At 47.1% G+C, this 25248-nt stretch overlaps 1 long non-coding RNA gene across 4 annotated transcripts; it reads left to right on the top strand.

The window, feature by feature from the left end:
• Positions 1-2810: 2810 nt before the first annotated feature.
• Positions 2811-6999, top strand: LOC149127597 (uncharacterized). Of its 4 annotated transcripts, none has more exons than XR_016231078.1 (3): positions 2811-3904; positions 5542-5674; positions 6058-6999. It is a non-coding gene; the product is annotated as an uncharacterized LOC149127597 (long non-coding RNA). The 4 variants fall into 4 exon arrangements; XR_016231077.1 differs by lacking the exon at positions 2811-3904 and adding an exon at positions 3930-4459; XR_016231075.1 differs by lacking the exon at positions 2811-3904 and adding an exon at positions 4550-5108 and having other exon boundaries at positions 6058-6995.
• The last annotated feature ends 18249 nt before the right edge of the window (positions 7000-25248 follow it).

Here is a 25248-nt window from a genome sequence, read left to right as displayed (position 1 = left end):
GTAGGCAAAATAAGGCTTCCCCAAAGCTGTTCACGCCCTCACCCTGGGCACCTGCAAATAAGTTAGGTTCCATAGCCAAGGGGAAGTAAGGTTGCAGGTGGCACAGGCACTGCCATCTTCTGATGTGAGATGGGGGGATTGTCCCGCGTGGTCCGAGTAGGCCCAGTGCCATCACTTAGGTCCTTATGCACGGAAGAGGGAGGGAGAGGAGAGGGAATGAGCGCACGAGGAGGACTCAGTCAGACGTCGCCGCCTTGCAGATGGAAGAGGGTCAGGAGCTCAGGGGTGCAAGCAGGTGGGCTCCAGAGGCAGGAAGAGGCAAGGAAGTAGACTCCTCTCCATCCCAGTAAGAATGTGGCCTTTGGCACTGTGGCACAGCAGGTTAAAGCCCTGGCCTGAAGCACCGGCATCCCATACAGGTGCTGGTTCGAGACCCAGCTGCTCCACTTCCGATCCAGCTCTCTGCTGTGGCCTGGGAAAGCAGCAGGACATGGCCCAAGTCCCTGGGCCCCTGCACCCAAGTGGGAGACCTGGAGGAAGTTCCTGGCTCCTGGCTTTGGATTGGCACAGCTCTGGCCATTGCAGCCAATTGGGGAGTGAACCAGCAGATGGAAGACCTCTCTCTCTCTCTCTCTCTCTCTCTCTGCCTCTCTGCTCTCTGTGTAACTCTGACTTTCAAATAAATAAATAAATCTTAAAAAAAAAATAGAATGTGGCCTTGCCAGCACCTCGATTTTAGCCTGGGAGAAACGTGTCGACTCTGAACCTACAGAGGAGCGAGACGAGTCTGCAGTCTTCTAAGCCATTAAGTGTGTGGTGATTGAGTGCAGCCGCAGCAGGAAGCTAATACAGTATGTACAAAGGGAGGCACACAATAATTATACTGCAATCATGTCTGATTCATACTGTAATCGCGAGTCCAGAGTACTCCTTACTGTACTATAGTAATTACTGAACTACTACTAATTGCACTGCAGTACTTGTGAAGATAAAGACGTCCATGCTCAAATTCTGGAGACATTGAATTAAAGCCCTTGGAAGACATTCTTTCTATGGAGAATTGGTCTAAAGAAGACTTAGATGCCATAAATGATAAGATTGACGATGTTTCTCAATGACTCAGCAAAGACGTCAGATAAAGGTCATGGCCGCAGATCAGGGAGGCAAAAGGCTTATAAAGTTCTTTCAAAAATATGAAGCTTGTGTGGAGTTTTTAGGTGATCCAGCTGTCTGTTTAAATCAACTTCTGGGGCCAGCACTGTGGCATAGCAGGTAAAGCCGCTGTCTCCAATGCTGGCATCCCAATTAGGCACCAGTTCGAGTCCTGGCTGCTCTACTTCTGATCCAGATCCCTGCTAATGCACCTGGGAAAGCAGTAGAAGATGCCCAAGTGGCTGGGCCCCTGCACCCACAAGGGAAACCTGGATAAAGCTCCTGGCTCCTGGCTTCGGTCTGGCCTAGCCCTAGCCATTGTGGACATTTGGGGAGTGAACCAATGGATGGAAGATCTCTCTCTCGCTCGCTCTCTCTCTCCTTCTTTCTCTGTAACTCTGCCTTTAAAATAAAATAAATCTTAAAAGAAAAATCAGTTGCTCATTGGATACTGAAAACGACTGGTATCTGCATGTACATTTTGGTCTGATTCTGCAGTGCTATAAGACTAGGCTTTGCTGTCAAACCAGGAGGGATGCTTTTTTGTGGAAGACTTTGCCCTTGGAAGCCTAGGATGGACTGGGCTATTACAGTTCATTCCAGCAGGCCCAGAATTACTGCCATCAGCATGGTAACTCCATGATGATATATGTTATTTGCACCTGCTATTGGCAAGACCCCAGGGAAGCCTGACGCCGCGGCTGGTTATGTCTGCAAGACCAGCAGGTAGGAGGACGCAGCCTGGATGCCAGGAGCATCCGAGAATCGACACCTCCCTCCACTCTCGCTCCCCCACCCCTCAGAAGCACCGGCATCCCATACATACTCATCCCATACAGTGCTCATGTAGGTATAGAATAAGGGAGGTGTGGGATGGACAATGGGAGAACGGTGGCATTGACTGCTTTCTCTGTGCACCTGAACTTTTGAGATATGTAAATATCCTTGGCTAACCCTGCAAGGAAAGTACTGGCCATGCAGAAGGGAGAGGCATAAAACAGTTCTGAAGGCAGCTGGGTGGTAAAGGACAGAGGGCAAGCTGGTCTCTTGGAGATTTGCCCCCAACGAATCTATCTGAACACCCCAAGTTTGACAGCATGCGTGGAAATCAAACACAGAAGCCATGGTCTTGCAGAGAGAAAGCTTATTAAGAGGCAGCTGAGCAAGGAGTTGGGAGGGATGCTGACCTCTGACCTCCTGCTCAGCCTTTGCTAGAGGCAGTTTGGGGAAGGCAGCGAGGGGTCGAGGCAGGGAGCTCGTGAGTCCATCAAGAGACACAGTCTCTGTCCTTTCCCACGTGTTGGGGCAGGTCTGCCCCATGCTCAGAAAATGGCGGCCTTGGCCCCAAGCTGCACCCTGGTGGTGGCACAGGCACAATGTGCTGACCGGTTTTGACTGTTTTTTATTTTAATTTTATTTTTCATACAAATTTCATGTATTTCATATATATACAGATTTAGGAACATAGTGATACTGCCCCCGCATCCCACCCTGCCCGCTCTCCAACCCTATCTCCTCCTCCCTCTCACATTCCCCACTGTTAATTTTTACAAAGATCTACTTTCAGTGTCCTTAATGATCGTATAGACCCTACCCTAATTAAAAGGGTTCAACAGTACTACGAAGAGAGAGAGCGAGAGAGAGCGAGAGAGAGCGAGAGAGAGCGAGAGAGAAAACACCATTCCTCAGTGGAAGAGACAAGGGCTGTAAATAATCATTGAATCTCAAATGTCTACTCCATTATACTTAAATAAGTCAGTCTCAAAAAGATAGACATCATAGGTTTTCCCTGAACCCAGGTACCTCAAATGTAATGTACTGGAGTGAAATTGACTGGTTTTGTAGGGAAATTTCAACAGTGTTTCCTACTATTTTGCAAGACAAGCTTCAGGTTTTGACCGGCTTCCAGCTTCTTGGCCCTGTGGGGTGTGGTTTTACTCCTCCCTGCTTTCTTCTTTGGCTTCTGGTAGCTGAATTGTCTTGTGGGTTTTTTAAAATATATATATTTTAACTTATTTAACTCCACTGTATTTGGGAAAAAAAAAAAAAAACACAGACACAGACACAGATCTTCCATCTGCTGCTTCACTTCCCCAGTGCCTGCCACAGCCAGGACTGCCTTTAAAATAAACGAGTAAACTCATCTCACAAATAACAGTAATTGGTAGGGCTGCCCTGCTGCCCTTCCTCTCCCTCCTGCCAGCCAGGGAGCTGCCTTTGCCAAGCTGAGTGACGGGGGTGCAGAGGCTACAGTTAGCCATCCTGGTCTTGAAAGAGATTCACCCACACCCCCCAGAGTGGGGCAGCGTTGGCCTTGACTTAGGAACCCTGCAAGGTGCCGCACTGCACGACTTAGGTTCTAGTGCCAGCGTCTGCGGCCCCCGTGTGGCTCACTGCTTACCAGGGACAGGGGGCTTCCTCCCCGAGGGCCACAGAAGGCCCACAGAATCATCTGATCTGGCCCTGCCAAGGCAGCCACAGGCAGGACCGGGAATTCAGTCAATCCACAGCAGGCTATTTTATTTATGTTATTTGCACCTGCTATTGGCAAGACCCCAGGGAAGCCTGACGCCGCGGCTGGTTATGTCTGCAAGAGCAGGTGGGAGGACTCAGCCTGAATGCCAGGAGCATCTGAGAATCGATGGTGGTAACTTCGTATGGCCCACGAGAGATGTTCTAAATAGCCCAGGGACTCTTGCAAGAGAAAGCCTCTCCGGCCGCGAGGACCCGTCTGGGTCTGATTTCCTCACGGGTAAGCTGGAATCACGGACGTTTCTCAGCAGAGAAGGGGCTCCACGTCAGAAGAGCTTGGGATTCTTTTCAGCATGCTTATACTTTCTGATCTCTTTGGGAAAAAAATCCAAAGTAATTCTGTAACACCCATCACCCAATCCTAAATGATTGCAATCACCCAGTCCTAAAGGATTGCAAATGTCCCAGGCAAACACATAATCTGATAAACTAGCTCAGGAACTGCGGCATCTGAAAGTTGTTACAGAACAGACTTACAAGGCGGGAGGGTGGTCTCATCCCTTTCCTGGCCTTGGAAACCGCCTACCGATTTGAGGTGTGATCTGAAAACCCCATCCCGCACCGCGAGCAGGGCCCAGCCGACTAGGTGCAGGTCATGCTATTAGGTGCAGGTCATACTGTGACCGGCAGAGGGCAGCACATGTCTATCTACCAGACTTGTTAAAGGGAGCTAGCTTTAACCAAGCCTGCTCGGCCACATCAACAGTGAAGGCCGTTTAGAACACACTCTGGAACGCAAGCTCAAGTCCAGAGGGAAACCAAGGCAATGTTTGGGGTACAGGAAAATCTCTTTGCCTCCTCACCACTTCCCAGTCTGTGTCCATCTGTTGCTTTTTGAAATGTTAGGGGTCTGGCAGTGTTGGGCCCCTCCCCAGATGCACTGACTCAGAATCTGCAGGGTCATGGCGGTCCCAGGGGTTCCTCTTCACCTTGACGTCGGGAGCAGTGGCAGAACCGCCCCTTCCCAACATACACGTGGCACCCAGAAGCCAACCCTAAAACACCCCTGGTTCTCAGCTTTGCGAGAGGAGGGCACTTAGTGAGGCCTGAGGTCGCCTCTTCGGGCAACTGGGTGACCTCACAGCGCCTTTTGTCTTCAAGTGATGACTGAGCAAGGGAACGCTAGGGCAAGATGGCCCAAAAGGGATTAAAAACCTGTTCGCTGGTTTGCATAAACATATAAATATATGGCTTTCCAGTCTAAGGCTTCTGTGTTACTTATTTGCACTGGGGAGGCAGTTCCTTGAAACAGTGGAAAGAAATATCAGCACTTGTTTGGGTCACTGTCAGAACAGGGAGCACCTTGCAGGCTTCTTCCTGGGGGTCCAAGGATCTTCGAGGAAGGGCCTTGTCCAGCTGATTCCACTCCAGGTCCACGTCTTTGTGTTCTCTCTGGGAAGCTGCTGTTAGCTTGCCATTGACGGGTGAGTAAGCAAAGATTAAGCAAACATGGCTGGGGAAAGACCACTGCTCTGAGCTGCCCCAGGAATATTTGTCCTTCTGCAGCCTTGGGGTTTGTGAGTAGTAGACCCAGAGTTGTTTTGGTGAGACCAGGCTTCCCAGTACCTTCCCCTGGGTCCTTGTGAGTGGTTGTGAGTGGCTCCCAGGCCCAGTGTGGTGGCAGAGGCCCTGTGGGCAGAATGGCTGTCACCGTGGGAGCCTGTCATGATGCTGTGTGTGTCGACAGCACTGACCTGGAGGCCACACAGCCTTCTCGAAGGTGCCGTGGGATGGAGCACCGAGCGCTGTGAGACACGCTGAGACTGATGGCAGAGGCAGGGTCTGCTGCCGTCTCTCCCCTCCTCCCTCAGTCCTGCTCTCAGGCTTTGCCTCCCCCCCCCCCCCTTTTTTTTTCAGATGAAAGGAAACAGAGCCTAAGAGAAAGACATGCACTGGCTGAATTTCCTTCCTCCGGGTGAGCGGGTGAGCGACCGGGAGGCCGTGAGGAGCCCAGACCCAGGGCCTGCCCGGCTCCAGCTGTGCCCTGGAGGTATGGAGCTCTTGGTCCCTGCTTCCTCTCCCTAGGTGCTTCTTATCCCCTCTGATCTCTATTAGAGCAAGAACTCGTTGTATCCACAGGGCCTATTACCCTGTCACTCCCCCAGGGCCTCCTCCCTGGTCCCAGTCCCCATGGGTTCTCCGCTCCCTTCTTCATAATTAAAACCACTGAAACCTTACTGACAAAGATTCTTTGCTTGGCCAGACTTTGGTCAGTCCTCTAAATCTTCTGCTAGGCCCATCTGTAAAACCCTGCCTTGTAAAATCCAGTGTTATTAAAGAAACCTGCTAAATCAGTTTGGTAAAAACTCCCTATTCTCACTATCTGACATTCTCAATATCTAATCAGACTTGTTATTCACCCCTCTCTCCTAGGTGACATCTGATCACCCAACCTGTCTTTAGCAAGAATCCTGTTGGGCGGGTTGGGCCAGAGACCCCCTCACCCCTGGATCCTTCCTCTTAGAACTTTGCCGTTCACTGACTCACCCTGCCCCTGGGCCATCAATCCCACTTGAGCCCAGTCTCTGTCCCCCTCTGCGAGACCCTGTTGCTGCTGTCCCCATATCTGCAGCAATAGTCCTGAATAAAAGCTTCCTCGCCGCACTTTAACAAGTATCCTTCGATAATCTTTCCTTTAACATGATTCGCGTTGAGTCGAGTGATCAGTGGATCCAGCAGCTCCCACTTTCAGGAGATTTGCGCATAAAATCCCAGAGTTGAGCTGAAATTGTGAGAGGGAATTGGTTGAGGGAGAAGGTTGAGGGGTGAAGAGGTTTTATTATTCCATCTACAAGAATGCCTAGATTCCAAGGTAGACCATATTCCGAGGAGGAGGATGCTAAGTGGGCCGCCCATTTCAAGGGGATTTGTTTCTTCCTGTGTCTTCTTGCTTTGGATTTTACCACCAAGAAAAGTGCTGGCCCTCGGATAAACACTCAACCAGTATTTCAAATGAGAAACAATTTGGAATATTGAGTGTCATCAAAACCATGGTCATGGTGGTAATGGTGGGTTCTTAGGAATACAAGACAAAGGACGGATGCCATTGACACTGAATTACACGACATCAAGGATGGTTGCTTACTTGACCTTGGGAGGCATTGCCATCAGCTTCACCACAGTGGCCGCTGAATTTGCAAGCTTTGGTTGGCTTCAGCACATTTCTTGTAAACAAGTTAAGCTTAATTTCCTAATGAAAATTGGAGAAAAGTTTAGAGAGTTTAGGTTTAGTGTTGATGACATTTGATATTATATCCCATGAAATACGGAGGGCCCCCCCCCCACATGCATGGTGAACCCAAGCCGTGGCCTTTGTGTCTGTGACTCACACTTGCAAATCTGCCTAGGAACTGAGCAGCCCCTGGTAAAACGATAAACTCTTGCCCAGGGACCAGGCCCTGAGCTGCCTTGTTTCCACCAGGGGCTGGGAAAATGCAGTGTGGATGGGAAGTGCAGGTCCTTGTGGGATGAATGCAGCCAGAGTCTGCTGCTTTCTGAGTTCTCCCAGAAGCATCACTTGGGCGCGCTAAGGACAGGAAATGCTGGCCAGCAACAGGTGTGGGGAGAGGAAGCAGCCTCTGTCACTGGGCACCACAGTGTGCTCCCATCATCGCTGTTGGTTTGGAGGTCGGACACGGCCTGGACCGCGCATAGTGACCGCTCTGCCATTGCTGAGGTTCTCCACGTTCATGGCCGACTTTGCCTTTCTGCCCATCCGGGTCTTTCCTCGATCGAGCTCCAGCTTCCGTGTTCTTGCTCACGTGAGGCCCTGCTCAGCCGTGTCCGGTGTTCCCGAGAAGTTAACCACTACCCCTCTCTGTGCTTCGCAGCATCTCACTCAGGGCATCCGTACCGTGATGAGCCGTACACGCTTTTCTCCTCTTCTGTAGGCTGGAGGCTTCCTGCGAGCAGGAACCAAACGTGGTCACATCTCCCAGCACAGTTCCTGTCACAACGAAGACAGGATTGGTTCGTGAAGAAATGAATGAATGGGGAAGTACAGGTACAGTTCCAGTGGCAGGGACGGGTGAGAATGAGATGACAGATACGTTCAAATCATAAGTGCACCTCCATTTTGGTTTGGAAGAGACATTGCTGGGTCTTTATACTGATAACCATGAAGATGGTATCAGGTGAATGAGCGACCCAGCTGCGGTCTTGAGAATTACTATACCTATTATATAGATAGCGAATCTAGCAAGAATCCTGAGAGGCTGTCGCATGTACAGGGGGACAAGGTAGTTCCGGGCAGCCCCGGGAGCCTCCTTGCATGTGGATATCATCCATCCCCTGGACAGAGGCATGATGGGACATCTGGGATCAACAGTCAGTCCCATAATCCAGACTTCTGATCCAGGGATAAAACGAGAAGGAGAGGTGACTCCTTGTTTCTGCAGGTGGGGAATCTCCCTGCGAGAGAAGCAGGGAGCACTGTCCCGACTGTGTCTCTGAAGCAAAGACGCAGGGGCCTGGCTCCCAAGGGAAGGGGCCTCCCAAGTCGTTCTCCTCCCTAGGCCAGCGAGAACAGTTCCGAGTTTCAGGAATGAAGTGCCTATGTGACACTGAAAGACGAATTCAAGATCGCTTCCAGGAACTAACAGGGCCACTCCAGACAGCTCGTGCTGCAATAAAAAGAATTTTCGCTATGGTTGGGAGAGGGCTTTCCTGAGCACAGCCTTCCAGTGGCCTGTTCGACCATGGTGATGACCCCTTTGGGAGGCGGGACGCTGGGAGGGAAAGTAAGGCTGCAGCTGCTAAGATCCCAAGCAGCAGGGCTCCAGCCTATGACGTGGCAAAGAGCACACGCTGGACATTTAAGCAGGTCGGACATCAGCAAATCTGTGACGCCCAGGGCCTGAGGCCCGAGGAACCAGCAAGGCTGGGAGAACACCAGGAATCCCAGGGAAGTTAGGGGCCAGCCATCTCGCTTATCACAGACAGAATCAGGGGCCGAAGAAACCTTTTTGTGATCTTCAAGGACAGTTTGTTCCCAGCAAGCAAGAAGGGTCTATTTTAATTTATTTGAAAGGAAGAGTTACAGAGAGAGGGGGAGAGGAGAGAGAGAGATCACCCACTCACAGGGGCACTCCCCAAATGGCTGCAGCTGGGGCTGGGCCAGGCTGAAGCCAGGAGTCAGGGACTCCATCCTGGTCTCCCACATGGGTGGCAGAGACCCAGGCACTTGGGCCATCTTCCACTGCCTGCCCAGGCCATTAGCAGGAACTGGATCAGAAGCAGGACAGTAGGGACTCAAATGGATACCCATATAGGATGTCCCAAAGGGTGGCTTAACCTGCTGGACACAGCACTGGCCCCACAAATAAATATTTTTAAAAAAGTTATTCCTGACAAGAGACCCCTATCACATTTTTAAAGGATTTTTTAAAAAGATTTATTTATTTACTCGAAAGTCAGAGTTACACAGAGAGAAGGAGAGGCAGGGAAATAGAGAAGAGGTCTTCCATCCGCTGGTTCACTCCCAATTGGCCGCAACAGCTGAAGCTGCACCAATCTGAAGCCAGGAGCCAGGAGGCTCATCCGGGTCTCCCACACGGGCCCAAGGAGTTGGGCCGTCTTCTGCTGCTTTCCCAGGACATAGCAGAGAGCTGGATCAGAAGTGGAGCGGCCGGGACTCAAACCAGTGCCCATATGGGAGGCCGGCACTGCAGGCTGTGGCTTTACCTGCTACGCCACAGTGCCAGCCCCAGACCTATCCCATTTAATCAAAAAATTTAAGCTCATCTTCCCTTTCCTGCTGCTTGTCAGTTTTATTATCTTTATTGTATCCAATTTTACTGTTTTTTTCCCATAAATTTCCCCCTTCATTTCCAGATTCTAAGGATCATGATTCATTATAGCTGCAAGGAACCGTAAATAACATCTGCTTAAATTCGCTGGTCTATAGCTACTCAAATTGAGGCTTAGAGAGAAATAACCAGCTAGATTTATACATCTTCAATCCAGAAGTTGTTACACTTTGCAATAATAGTATCCATAAAAATAGTAGTGACTACTATTCCGATATTCTCAAGTTTGCAATAATAGTATCTATAAAAATAGTAGTGACTACTATTCCGATATTCTCAAGTCTTCTTTCTCAGGATTGGCGTGTGGTACAGTGGGTTAGGCCACCCCTTGCGGCATCCCATATTGGAGCACGGCTGTGAGTCCCCACTGCCCTGCTTCTGATCTGGCTTCCTGCCACTGCACCTGCGAAGGAAGCAGAAGATGGCCCAAGTGCTTGGGCCTCTGCCATCCATGTGGGAGAGCCGGATGGAGTTCCTGGCTCCAGGCTTCAGCCTGCTCCTGGCCCGGGTGCAGCCATGTGGGGAGCAGACCTGCAGATGGATGATCTCTAGCTCGCTTGCTTGCTTTCTTTGTTTATTTGAAAGGGAGAGAGAGGGAGAAGGAGAGAGAGAGAGAGGGAGAGAGCATTTCCATCCACTGGCTCACTATCCAAATGATCTCAACAGTTAGAGCTGGGCCAGGACAAAGCAAGGAGCCAGAAGCATCACGCTAGTCTCCATGTGGGTTGCAAGGGCCCAATGACCTGAGCCATCTTCTGCTTTCCCAGGTGCATGAGCAGGGAGCTGGATCAGAAGTGGAGCAGCTCGGACTCGGACTGGCACCCATATAGGATGCTGGCGTCACAGGCACCGGCTTAACTCACTGCACCACAACACCATCCCTTAACCTCCATGTTTTCACCAATACAACCTTAAGTGCAATTGTCAAGAGTGGATTTTTTTTTTTTTTTTTACAGGCAGAGTGGACAGTGAGAGAGAGAGACAGAGAGAGAAAGGTCTTCCTTTTGCCGTTGGTTCACCCTCCAATGGCCGCCGCTGCAGCCGGCGCACCGTGCTGATCCTGGCAGGAGCCAGGAGCCAGGTGCTTTTCCTGGTCTCCCATGGGGTGCAGGGCCCAAGCACCTGGGCCATCCTCCACTGCACTCCCTGGCCATAGCAGAGAGCTGGCCTGGAAGAGGGGCAACTGGGACAGAATCCGGCGCCCCAACCGGGACTAGAACCCGGTGTGCCGGCGCCGCAAGGTGGAGGATTAGCCTATTGAGCCACGGCGCCGGCTAAGAGTGGATTTTAAATTGATCGTGAGCAACCTGCTTGTCTTCTGTATCTGTTACCAGCCTTATCTTCATCACGCATACTTGATACAAAGGTTTCTGATGCCCTGATTTGAAGAACGCCCATAGCAAATCTTTCCCTAATGCTTCTGTGATGTTGCCATTCTTCTGTCGCCATCCCAGACATCACACTCGGTAAAATGGGGGCCTCATCAACAAGTGCAAGTCTTGTGCTTTCTTCGGTTTGCACAGTGTGGGGCGTTCTCTTAGCCTCAGAGTTTTCCCTCTGACCCTCTGCTCTCTGGGCCTCTGTTCTGTGGCATCTTCTGCATCAGCAAGGTCATCCTTGCCAAAAGCTTTCTAGACTCCCCCAAAGGTAACTCTTCCTTTTCCTAAGACAAAATGTGACCCCGTACCATCACTGAGCTTGGCACGTGGACTGGGCATTGTGGTGCAATGTGTTAAACTGCTGCTTGCGAAGCCAGCATCCCATAGGAGTGCAGATTACAGTCCCAACTACTCCACTTCCAATCCAACTCGCTGGCTAACGTGCCTGGGAAAGCAGTGGAAGATGGCCCAAGTACCTGGGCCCCTGCACCCACGTGAGAGACCCAGATGGAGCTCCTGGCTTCACCCTGGTCCAGCCCCAGACTTTGCAGTCATTTGGGAAGTGAACCAGCAGGTAGAAGATCTCTTTCTTTCTCTCTCTCTCTCCCTCCCTCTCTCTCCCTCTCTCTGTCTTTCAAATAAATAAATCTTAAAAAAAAAGAGGCTGGCACATGGAGCATGGTGTCATTGAAATTGTGCACACCAACTGTGTTGCTAAAAGCTCCTTCACATGAACATACCCTGCAGACTTGACGGCCAGGAGGGGCCGTAAGATCTCCAAGGAACAGAAGGCCATGGCTGCTTGGCAGTAGAGGGTTGGAAACACACGAGTGAAAGGCCAGCAGTGCCATGCGCTACAAGATAGAGTCTCAGAGTGTCAGTTCATGTGTCACCATTCAAGGAGGTCTCTAGTGGAGTGCACGGGACTCTACTCTTGGCCAAGTTTACTTTTAAAAGAAAAGAAGGTAAGTATCCTGCTGTATCTGATTATTTAAAACTAGGAGTGTCATAGGAACAGGCATTAAAGACATCTCTTTTGGAACATTATGCTATCCAAAAGTAAATCAATTTGAGACAAATATCATATGTTCTCCTTGATCGGTGACAACTAATCGAGCACCAAAAAGGAAACCTGTTGAAGTGAGATGGACACTACGAGACAGTGACTTGAGCAGCCCTTGTCCTGACTGTTGATGTACAATTTAATACTTTATCCCTTTTAGTATTTTTTTGTTCTACTTAATACTATTGGTTGAACTATGTAATTAACACACAATTATTCTTAGGTATTTAAATTATTTAACTGAAAAGTGATCTCTGTTAAATATAAGAGTGGGAATAAGAGAGGGAGGAGATGTACAATTTGGGACATGCTCAAGCTGACTTGCCCCAAATGGTAGAGTTAGAAACGTGCCAGGGGATTCCAATTCAATCCCATCAAGGTGGCATGCACTAATGCCATCTCACTAGTCCAAGTGATCAATTTCTGTTCACAGTTGATCACACTGATAGGTCTAAGAGTCAAAGGGATCAAACAAACAAGACTAGTGTCTGCTAATACTAACTGATAGAATCGAAAAGGAGAGAATGATCCAACATGGGAAGCTGAATACACAGCAGACTCATTCAATGGCAGATGTCCTAAACAGCACTCTGGCCTCAGAATCAGCCCTTAAGGCATTCGGATCTGGCTGAAGAGCCCATGAGAATATTTCAGCCATGGAAAGCCAACACACTCTGGAAAAAAAAAACACACACACACACACAACAAACAAACAACAACCTAAATGAAAGATCTCTGTGAGTGAGATCCCAGTGGATCTCTGAAGGGAGGAGAAAACTTCCACTTTGACTATGACCTTGTCTAAATAAGATTGGAGTCTGCAAACTCAAAAGGCTTCCATAGCCTTGGCAACTCATGACAAGAGCCTAGGGGGATTACTGACACCATAAACAAGAGTGTCAATTTGTTAAGTCAACAACAGGAGTCACTGTGCACTTACTCCTCATGTAGGATCTCTGTCCTTAATGTGTTGTTCAATATGAATTAATGCTATAACTAGTACTCAAACAGTACTTTACACTTTGTGTTTCAGTGTGGGTGCAAACTGTTGAAATCTTTACTTTGTATATACTAAATTGATCTTCTGTATATAAACTCTGTAATTAACACACAATTATTCTTAGGTGTTTAAATTTAACTGAAAAGTGATCTCTGTTAAATATAAAATGAATCTTGATGTGAATGGAATGGGAGAGGGAGCGTGAGATGGGAGGGTTGTGGGTGGGAGGGAAGTTATGGGGGGAAAAGCCATTGTCATCCATAAGCTGTACTGCTTCCCATGTTGGATCGTTCTCTCATTCTTAATTCTATCAGTTAGTGTTAGCAGACACTACTCTTAGTTATGTGATCCCTTTGACTCTTAGACCTATCAGTATGATCAATTATGAAATGAAATTGATCATTATGACCAGTGAGATGGCATTGATACATGCCACCTTGATGGGACTGAATTGGAATCCCCTGGCACGTTTCTAATTCTACCATTTTGGGCAAGTCAGCTTGAGCATGTCCCAAATTGTACATCTCCTCCCTCTCTTATTCCCACTCTTATATTTAACAGAGATCACTTTTCAGTTAAATTTAAACACCTAAGAATAATTGTGTGTTAATTACAGAGTTCAACCAATAGTATTAAGTAGAACAAAAAAATACTAAAAGGGATAAAGTATTAAATTGTACATCAACAGTCAGGACAAGGGCTGCTCAAGTCACTGTTTCTTGGTTAGTTGTCACCAATCAGGGAGAACATATGATATCTGTCCCTTTGGGACTGGCTTATTTCACTCAGCATGATGTGTTCCAGATTCTTCCATTTTGTTGTAAATGACCGGATTTCATTGTTTTTTTTTTAACTGCTGTATAGTATTCTATAGAGTACATGTCCCATAATTTCTTTATACAGTCTACTGTTGATGAGCATATGGGTTGATTCCCTGTCTTAGCTATTGTGAATTGAGATGCAATAAACATTGAGGTGCAGATGGCTCTTTTGTTTGCCAATTTAATTTCCTTTGGGTAAATTCCAAGGAGTGGGATGGCTGGGTTGTATGGTAGGGTTATATTCAGGCTTCTGAGGAATCTCCAGACTGACTTCCATATTGGCTTAACCAGTTTGCATTCCCACCAACAGTGGGTTAGTGTCCCTTTTTCCCCACATCCTCGCCAGCATCTGTTGTTGGTAGATTTCTGTATGTGAGCCATTCTAACTGGGGTGAGGTGGAACCTCATTGTGGTTTTGATTTGCATTTCCCTGATTGCTAGTGATCCTGAACATTTGTTCATGTGCCTGTTGGCCATTTGGATTTCCTCTTTTGAAAAATGTCTATTGAGGTCCTTGGCCCATCTCTTAAGTGGGTTGTTTGTTTTGATGTTGTGGAGTTTATTGATCTCTTTGTAGATTCTGGTTATTAACCCTTTATCTGTTGCATAGTTTGCAAATATTTTTTCCCATTCTGTCGGTTGCCTCTTCACTTTCCTGAGTGTTTCTTCTGCCATACAGAAACTTCGCAATTTGATGCAATCCCAATAGTTAATTTTGGCTTTGACTGCCTGTGCTTCTGGGGTCTTTTCCAAGAAGTCTTTGCTGGTGCCAATATCTTGAAGGGTTTCTCCAATGTTCTCTAATAATTTGATGGTGTTGGGTCGTAGATTTAGATCTTTAATCCATGTTGAGTGGATTTTTGTGTAAGGTGTAAGGTAGGGGTCTTGCTTCATGCTGTCTTCCCTGCTCTTAAACTTACCAACATCTTTACATCTTTCATTCTTTGAGATAATTTTTCAGAGAGTTCTGCACACAAGCGAGGCTTTTTAACATGGTTGGACTGTATACTACTATATATTTTGGTTTGGGGTTTTCAGTTTAAAACATTAAGTCATTAAAATCCCTTGCATGGAACAAGCGTGTCTGTGCCTTCCTGTCTCAACTTGTGAGACACTCTGAATAGTTGCTTTTTACCTTCTATGGGTGAGTGCATGAAATAACTTTCTCTAGGCCTACAACAAAGCCAACGAGACCCAAAGGTTAATTCAATAATTCATGTGAGAGGAACTCCTCCGTGGGCCAAGATAACCTTATGTACTGGCTACACTCAGTGCTCAACATTAAAAGAAGTAAAGTATTGAGAAGAGCAGTTTGGGTCATATTTGCTTTGGAGGTAAAGGCCAGTAAGAGACTTTTTTTTAAAAATGGACAGTCATTTCAGGCAGTTTGCCTAAAAGATAATAAAGATTGTGTCATTTCATCCCGAAAAGAAGTGAGTCCCCTTCCTATTCTTTCCATAAGCAATGCGTAGGAAGGCCATTATTATTATTATTATTATTCTCATTATTATTTTAAGACTTATTTATTTACTTGAAAGTCAGAGTTACAGAGAGAGGGAGAGACACACACACAGAGAGAGAGAGAGGTCTTCCATCTACTGGTTCATTCCCCAGATGGCCACAATGGGAAGGGATGAGCCAAGCAGAGGCCAGGAGCCAGGAGACTCATATGGGTCTCCCTTGTGGGTAGCAGGAGCCCAAGCACTTGGGCCATAATCTGCTGCTTTTCCTAGGCCATTAGAAGGGAGCTGGATCAGAAACGGAGTAGCTGGGACACAACCAGAGCCCATATGGGATGCCGGCCCCACAGTCAGCAGCTTTACCCTCTTCGCACCACACTGGGCCCCTATCATTATTATTAACTAGCTGTTCTTCTGTAATATAGCATTAAGTTTTTGCTAATTACTTGCTTTAAAATTTCATATACCACCTCCTTATTCCAGGAATGGATAAGGAATAAGAATAATGGGAGGGCCGCCACCACGGCTCACTAGGCTAATCCTCCGCCTTGCAGCACTGGCACACCGGGTTCTAGTCCCGGTCGGGGCGCCAGATTCTGTCCCAGTTGCCCCTCTTCCAGGCCAGCTCTCTGCTATGGCCCGGGAGTGCAGTGGAGGATGGCCCAAGTGCTTGGGCCCTGCACCCCATGGGAGACCAGGAGAAGCACCTGGCTCCTGCCATTGGATCAGCGCGGTGCACCAGCCACAGTGAGCCGGCCACGGCTGCCATTGGAGGGTGACCCAACGGCAAAAAGGAAGACCTTTCTCTCTCTCTCTCTCTTTCTCTCTCACTGTCCATTCTGCCTGTCAAAAAAAAAAAAAAAAGAATAATGGGAGGAAGTTTTTGCCACTTTTAATTTAAGAAAGATCTAAAATGCGACAGGCGGAAATTTGGGAATCAATCCAAGGTTTGGATGATGGCTGGGGTTCAACGTGCAGACCTAATTCTTGGAGAAGCTCCTAATCAAAGGGCATATGGTTTGGTGCTAGTCATTCAGCAAGCAACAACAGGATGAAACCCTGAAAGACAAATCAAGAGAGCTGACAGCCCCATTGCCCTTGGTTCTGGTGAGATCATTCTCAGAGGAACACTCTCTCCTTGCTCGGAGTGCAGACTAAGATTAGAAATCGCATCAGCAGGAAAGCACTCGAAAGAACTGAGGATGATTTATTTGAAGCATAAACAGCTGGGCAAGGCGGGATCCTATGTTAGAATCTGAAGGACCGTCATCAGAGTTTTACGACAACTCTAAGCCCAGAAAGAAGGGGGCTCGGTGAGTTCCATGGGACACAAAAGCAAGACATGACGGCCATGAAGTTGACCTGGCGGACTGACAAGCCGCCTCCCAAGTCCCTGGGCTCGTTAAGAATGGAATGATTTGTTTCTGGGGTACGTGACTCTTAGGGGTGCTACAGGTGATTCCTCCTTGAATGGGGAGTAGCTGTAGAGCCTTTTAGAAACGGTCAAACCTTTTGTTCTCACACTCTCTTTTCATCCTTAAAAGCTACTGAGGATCCCAAAGAACTTTTGTTTAATGTGGGCTACGCTGATCATTACTTACCGTATTAGGAATTAAAATTGAGAAATTTTAGATAATGTTTATATGCTAATACAAATAAACCCATTCCACATGATACAAATATCTTAATGCAAAAGAGACCATTTTCCAAAAACAAAAGCTTAGTGAGAAGAGTGGCATTACCTTGCATTTTTACAAAGCCTTTTAATGTAAAGTTTAATAGAATGCCACTGGATTCCCACATCTGCAGTCACTCTGCGGCTATCACACATGCTTTATAGCCTCTGGAAACTCCCAGCTACACACTTGTGAACGAATGAGAGTATGAAAGGAAATGCTGTGATAGTGTTATTACAAAAGTAGTTTTGGCTTCGTAACCCCTGCCCCCCTGCCCAACCAAAGGCATCTCACAGATCTCAGATGCATGGTCATCCTTTGTAAACTAGTCACATTAACCCGGTTTATTGAACTAAAAAGATTTTATGAGCAAGCCATGCTCTCCCCTTTCGCTGCACTGCCGAAAGGATCCCACGTAGGAAGAAAGCGTAGACGTGAAAATTCATCAACATCCAGCAAGATGGGTCTATTTTTGGGCCATAATCAAGATTTATTACCCTTCAGCTAGAAGCTCAATACTCTTGACAGTATCGTCTCGTTGACTATTATACATGTAAATGATTCAGCTGTTAAGAAACTATCTTGAAAATGCCATAACTGGGTCATGTCGAAGTTGATATATCTACAAGGAAATTTAAATTTTAAGTTGTCCTAAAACTAACTCTTTGATCCGTAAGTCTAGAAGCAAAGCATATTTTCAATTTATAAATAACACACTTTTTTCTCAGCTCCACACAAATTTTAGCATAATTATGCCGCCAACACATTCAAAATAAATGCAACGTAAATTGCAATTAAGGAAGAAGAACCCTCCAACTTGAACAAAAATTTAAAAACTTGCATGGCTTCACAGCACTACTGTTTTTTATATCAGGCTTATGAGAAGGCATTTGCTTATTATATCCAGAGTAGTATTTTTATAAATTTACTTGTTAAGTGTTAAATCTTTGATAGATTGAGACCAAAATGTTGTAGTAATTTATAAACAATAAAAGCTTCTACATGGCCGGTGCTATGGCTCAATAGGCTAATCCTTCACCTTGCGGCACCGGCACACCGGGTTCTAGTCCCGGTCGGGGCGCCGGATTCTGTCCCGGTTGCCCCTCTTCCAGGCCAGCTCTCTGCTGTGGCCAGGGAGTACAGTGGAGGATGGCCCAGGTGCTTGGGCCCTGCACCCCATGGGAGACCAGGAGAAGTACCTGGCTCCTGGCTCCTGCCATCGGATCAGCGCGGTGCACTGGCCGCAGCGCGCCAGCCGCGGCGGCCATTGGAAGGTGAACCAACGGCAAAGGAAGACCTTTCTCTCTGTCTCTCTCTCTCTCACTGTCCACTCTGCCTGTCAAAAAAAAGCTTCTACAACTGAAACAACTATAATCGACAAGTTTAAATATTTGCTTTTTGGTGTTATTTCACAAAGGGCAAATAACCAAAAAGATCCATTTCTCTAGTTTTTAGTACTGCTATAACATTTTGACTAATCTCATAAACAGGCCAAGTTTATGACCAAGTCCACAACTTATAATCAAATATAACAATTATATTATTTGTTTAGCAAAAGATGAATCTGTATAATCACTTTCCCAAATAATCTAACTTCCTAAGTTCTTTTTGCTTTTCCTCATTTGTTGCTAACAACTTCCTGCTTTGCCAGTTTCTATATCTGCCTCATATGCTTTTTTTTTTATGATTTACTTATTTATTTGAAAGAGTTAGAGAGAGACAGAGAAATCTTCCATCTGCTGGTTTACTTCTCAAATGGTTGCATTGGCTGGGGCTGGGCCAATCCGAAGCCAGGAGCCAGGAGCTTCTTCCGGGTCTCCCACGTGGGTGCAGGGGCCCAAGGACTTGGGCCATCTTCCACTGCTTCCCTAGTAGGGAGTTGGATAAGAAATAGAGCAGCCAGAACTTGAACTTGTGCCCATACGGGACTCCAGCATCGCAAGCAGCACCTCTAGGCGGGTCCCTCACATTCTGTTCTTACCGAGTCATCTAACTTTTCCAGCTACTGACACCTGAGTCCCGAGTAAAGCTGCACTTCAACAATTTCAGTTCTTTCCAAAAATCTTTCCTACATAAAGTGCTCCTACTAAAGGCTTCATATTCCTAGTACTTTAGGAGAAGGGTTTCTGGGGTGGGTGTCATGCTACACACACACACATCCCATATCAGAGTGCCTCGGGTCTAGTCCCACTTCAGGTGATCAGCTGGGTATCTGAGTCCCTGCCACCCATGTGGGAGCCCCAGGTGGAGTTCCTAGCTCCTGGCTTTGCCTGGCCCAACCCCTCGCTGTTACAGGGATTTGGGAATGAACCAGCAGATGGCAGGTAGTGCTGTCTCTTTCTCTCTTTGCCTTCAAATGTATAAATAAATCCTGAGAGAGAGACTTCTGTAGAATGCTGTGTCCCCCAAATAACTCCCCAAACAATCTGCCCATCCTGCTGAGAGTGAACCCTACCCCTGTGATGTGGGGAGTGTCCTACTAGAACTTTAGAGGGGGAAAGAGCAATTAGGAAATTCACTGAGAGGTATAGTTAAAGCATATACCTCAATGGCAGCGGGAGAGAGGGTCGGCGCTTGCTTTGAATTGGATAATCATCATGACATGATCAATCTGGATTAGTAGCCTCAGCAAGGCAAGGATTTTTGAGGCCAGGATTCAAAGACTCAGAGTGTAACATATCATTTGATGCTTCCTGTTGAATTAGTTAATGTGTCTTTTAGGAAGCTCCTGGAGTGAGCTATAAAGTTATCTGCAACACTTATTTTCCTGGGCATACATTCCCTGAAGGAGTTTGCCAGGAAGAAAAGATCATTCGTGTGTACGTAGACAGCTGTGTGATATCCATGACTTCCATTCTTGGTGGAATTCTCATTAAAAGAAAACAGAGCCACACAATTTCTCATGGAGAAAATATGGTTTGTACATAAATGTGTTTATAAACTTCTTTGAGTTTATCTAATATATAGACAATATAAGTTATTAATAAAAAGAAATACATTTACATGTATTTATTGCGTGAGAGACTGAATGGACAGAGACTCCGGCGAGGGAAGAGAAGCCGACCAAAAGGCTGATTCCATCCTCTAGAATTTTCCTTCCTGTCTGAGTTCTGAGATTTAAAGTCTCCAGCACCACACAGGCCTAGATTTCCCTGAGAACCATTTACAATTCCAGCCTGAGTTGGGACCAAAAATATCCTTCCTTTTGGATTCCCTCAGCATAGCTAAACGAGGCAAGAATTTTAGAAATTATTGGTAGCTACTAAGAAAACATGGCGGGAACTGAACAAAGAAATAACCCTGATGTTCTAACAAAGAGAAAGACAGCTGCAGTAACCGGTGATTGTCTGCTCCCATCAGTCAGGGCTGAGTAAACAAACAGAACCAGCCGCTCACTTAGTGAGAATTCCAGTGCTGTTTCTATAAGGCGACACTGTTGATTCTGCTTTAACCACTACTCAGCAATGCTCACACTCTGATTTCCTGAGATAATTCCCGTAAGAGTCCACATTCACAAGATGAAGCTGGAACTCTGTTAAAAAAAAAAAAAAATGATGATACTTATTAAAGGTCGACTTTACCCAGGCCAACCACAATAGGTATGAAGGCCAGAGCAATAATGTCGCAGTGCTGGAGAGAGACTGGGCTCAGCTATGAACACAGTACCCACAAGTGGGAAGTTAGGGCCAGGCCTTGGGTGAGAATCAGTGGATGGAAAATTACTGAGAGGAAACCACAGAGGTAAGGGTGATTGTGGCTGAACTGCCCCTACAGGCTTCTTGTGGAAGACAGGCCAGGGGATCAGACATCACCTGGGGGCTTGTGGATGAGGGGGAGCCTGGTTAGATACTGAGAGTGACCAGAAACAGAGAAGGGGTTCTTGCTAAACTGACGCCGGCAGGGCTCTTTGTTAAAACTGGGTTTTACGATGAGGCACACTGATGGGTTTAGAAGAAGGTTCAGAAGCGGGACTAAAGTTTGGCCAAGCAGAGAATCCTTGTCAGCTCCTCAGACTTCCCTTCTGCCCCCTCTTTCCCCAGGGCCTTCTTAGATGCCCTTTGGAACTCTCTACGCTTTTCCTTCCTCTGCGTTCTTGTCACCCCTATCCTACCAGGTCACCACGCTGTGGATCAAGTTGTATCTTCCCCCCGAAGAGCATACATTGAAGCCGTAAGACCCAAAGTGATGGTATTTAGCGGTGTGGGTATTTGAGATGTTAGAAGATAACTTAGGCACATCTACACTTTGAAGAGCTTATTTAAGCAAACAGTGTGAATCAGGCGGCACCAGACCACTAGTAGTTCAGCGTTCCACCGAGGGAGCGCAAAGGGAGACTTCTCTAAGACATTAGCTGGAGCAAGACAAGGCAACTGTGTGATTGGTTAAAGTGGCAAGTCCATAGTGAGAGATGGGTGGTGGTTTCTGATTGGTTAACCTTCAGTTTTGTTTCACAGTTTACTCTGAGTTATGTAGGAACTCAAGATCCTGGAGCTATGTCAGTGAACGCCCTCCCAAGTAATTATTTTAGCAGGGGTTGGGGGGGGGGGGACTGGACTTAGATGAGGGTGAGTCTGTCATGATTAGCTTGCTGCCCTCATGGGACGAGATGAGGTGACCATGTGCAAGTCAGGGAGAGAGCCCGCATCAGAACCTCACCGGGCTGGCTTCCGTTCTTACAATTTCAGCCTCCAGAACTGGGAGAAACAAGTTTCTCTCATTTAAGCCACCTGTCTATGGGATTCTGTTAGGACAGCCCGAGCTAACAAATGCATATGGTTAATCCTGTAACACAGGTCGTGAGCTCCTGAGGCCGGGGTGGCTAGTATGCAGTGCAGTCCACACTGGTTGAACTAGGTTGGCTTGACTCGTTCTGTTTGATTTCACTTTAGGTAAGCCTGCCACTTGGCACACCTCAAAGGTACTATCACATTTTTAACCCCTGTGGCAGTTTCCTTGTTGCATTACAGAGGAGAGGAGATACACAAGAAAGGTAGAAGAATAACACCCATGAAGCTGAACTCCATAACAACTCCCTACCATGCTTCTAGTTTCCAGACATGAGACAAACAGAAGCTTACTTTAAAAATAAACAGTTTTAAGTATTATTCCTTTTTTCACCTAATAAAGCACAGGCCCTGGTTCTGAATTAATCCAAGGAAGGAGAGCAGATTCCATGGACAGATTCCCAGGATAGCCCTCTTCCCCTTGCTTCCAGAAAACTAACAGAGATTGGGAAGGCGTATCAGACAAGAAAGAGCCCTCCCACACTGGCCATCTTCTTCCAGGAACCCCTCTCTGCCTTCCTGGGCTCTTAACCCTAGAGCTTACGACAGCTACAGGCCCTGGCTCGCCTCAACTTTAAGTGTACCACATGCCTGTGCTAGTGTGAATACCACATGGGCCAGGCAGCCCTGGAAGGGGGTATAATGAGGGGAGGAGATATATATTATATATTATATTTTATATATTATATTTATTTTCATTGTGGTTTGTCTCCACTATGGCAGACACAGGTCTGGGGAAAGAGAATTACCCTTTGACCTGCCAACAACCCAAAAGTAAAAGGACCCATAGATTGGACAAGGCAATAGCGAGTCTTTATTGGAACCAGCCTACACCTTGGATCTCAGGGACCCTCTCCCATTGAGGTTGAGGGACCCCATCACATGTTATACCCATTGTTTTCTTTCTTTCTTTTCTTTCTTTCTTTCTTTCTTTCTTTCTTTCTTTCTTTTGACAGGCAGAGCGGACAGTGAGAGAGAGAGACAGAGAGAAAGGTCTTCCTTTGCCGTTGGTTCACCCTCCAATGGCCGCCGCGGCTGGTGCACTATGGCCGGCGCACAGCGCTGATCCAATGGCAGGAGCCAGGTGCTTCTCCTGGTCTCCCATGGGGTGCAGGGCCCAAGCACCTGGGCCATCCTCCACTGCACTCCCTGGCCACAGCAGAGAGCTGGCCTGGAAGAGGGGCAACCGGGACAGAATCTGGCGCCCCGACCGGGACTAGAACCCGGTGTGCCGGCGCCGCAAGGCGGAGGATTAGCCTAGTGAGCCGCGGCGCAGGCCTATACCCATTGTTTTCTTTTTTCTTTCTTTTTTTTTTTTTTAAGAATTAGATAGTTTTATTATCTTGGTTACAGTATCAGTTACATTTATTTTTTTTTCTTTTCTGTGTATTCTTTTTTTTTTTATCTTTTATTTAATGAATATAAATTTCCAAAGTACGACTCATGGGTTACAATGGCTTCCCCCCCCCATACCGTCCCTCCCACCCACAACCCTCCCCTTTCCCACTCCCTCTCCCCTTCCATTCACATCAAGATTCATTTTCAATTATCTTAATATACAGAAGATCAGCTTAGTATACCTTAAGTAAGGATTTCAACAGTTTGTTCCCACACAGAAACATAAAGTGAAAAATAATAGATGATTTTTTTAAATGATGATGAAATCAGATCAGACCTATTGTCATGTTTAATCCCAGTGAGAGTCAAGTTGTATACCCATTGTTTTCTACAAGTCCTTCCTCAAAGATAGGGGGTGGAGGAGAAGCTTTGTCCTCAGCCCCACTTCCTTAATGTACATGAAGCTTGCAACTGGATGAAGCAAGGCGCTAAGTAACAATCTAGAAAGAAATCCGTCACTTGTCTGTAGAGGCTAAAGGAATTTACATCTTGGAGTAGCTGATCAACACTTCTTTTTACTAAGAGACAAAATGGAACTTAGTGGAGTTAAGTGCAAAAGGCATTACATATTAATATTAACCATTACTACTTTATGGTAATGCTCTACCATTGTTGCACTTTTCCAGATTTTTACTCTTTAATTGTATTCTTTTAGTTGTCAGTTTGTCTTTCTTTAGTATTATTCCATTAATTGTTATGAATTAGCCCATTTTTAAGTTTTCTGTGAAAAAAGCAAAGTCTGAGTTTCTTCTTCCACAGGATAAACAGAAGAGATGATGTATGATACCCACAAGGATTAAGTAACTTATTTATGTCATAAATGGGAAGTGAGGCCTTCAGAGTGCAGGCTATGGGGTCAGGCAAACTTGGTTAGGATCTTAGGTTGCTCACACACTAGCAAATTCTCTGAGCCTATATTCGTTCCTCAATAAAACAGGTCCACTGGGGCCGGGGCTGTGGCATATCAGGTAAAAGCTGCCGCCTGCAGCGCCGGCATCCCATGTGGGTGCCGGTTCGAGACCCGGCTGCTCCCCTTCTGATCCAGCTCTCTGCTATGGCCTGGGTAAGCAGTAGAAGATGGCCCAAGTGTTTGGGCTCCTGCACCCGTGTGGGAAACCTGGAAGAAGCTCTTGGCTCCTGGCTTCGGATCGGCGAAGCTCCGCCTGTTGCAGTCAGTTGGGGAGTGAACCAGCAGATGGAAGACCTCACCCTTTCTCTGCCTCTCCTCTCTCTGTGTAACTCTAACTTTCAAATAAATAGATACATGTTTAACAATTAAAAAAAAAAAAGAACCCCATTTCACAATGGCCTTGAAGTACACAGGATAGCACATGTCATGTGATTGCTTGCCAAATTATTAGATGAAACAACACAACATTGCCATTCTTATTTAAAGTGCTTAACACTGCACATTTACATTAATCTTAGCCGGTAAGAGCAAAGCTGAAATCCACACGAAGTCTTCAGGACCCCAGCCCTCTGCCCTTCCCCACCGCGCTGCCTTGGTTATCAGCGGAAGTTCACTCTCGCTGGACCAGGGCCATCAAGTGCAATCAGCAAGCATCTTCAACGCAGGAAATGTGTGAAGAGAACCAAGTGTTGGGGGAGAGGGAAAGAAGCTGTAAAATGATTCAAGCACCTAAGACTTTGCAAATCTAACAACTGTCTGGTGTGTCTCTCGTAAGAGCCGCGGAGCACGTGTGGAAGAAGATCCCGATTCTCGGCCGGCGCCGCGGCTCTCTAGGCTAATCCTCCGCCTAGCGGCGCCAGCACACCGGGTTCTAGTCCCGGTTGGGGCGCCAGATTCTGTCCCGGTTGCCCCTCTTCCAGGCCAGCTCTCTGCTGTGGCCCGGGAGTGCAGTGGAGGATGGCCCAGGTGCTTGGGCCCTGCACCCCATGGGAGACCAGGAAAAGCACCTGGCTGCTGGCTCCTGCCATCGGATCAGCGCGGTGCGCTGGCCGCGGCGGCCATTGGAGGGTGAACCAACGGCAAAGGAAGACCTTTCTCTCTGTCTCTCTCTCTCACTGTCCACTCTGCCTGTCAAAAAAAAAAAAAAAAAAAAAAAAAAAAAAAAAAGAAGATCCCAATTCTCCCCCTCAATGTCAAGACCACCACCAGTGAGGGATGGATGCCAAAGTGCTGGTTCCCTGCACTACTGTGCTCTGGAGCTGCCGC

This window comes from Oryctolagus cuniculus, chromosome 3 (genome assembly GCF_051225735.1).
Source record: "Oryctolagus cuniculus isolate XC-2025 breed Fujian yellow rabbit chromosome 3, ASM5122573v1, whole genome shotgun sequence".
Taxonomy (NCBI): Eukaryota; Metazoa; Chordata; class Mammalia; order Lagomorpha; family Leporidae; genus Oryctolagus; species Oryctolagus cuniculus.
The sequence above is the reverse complement of the archived record's forward strand: the minus strand, read 5'-3'. Positions and strand labels throughout refer to the sequence as shown.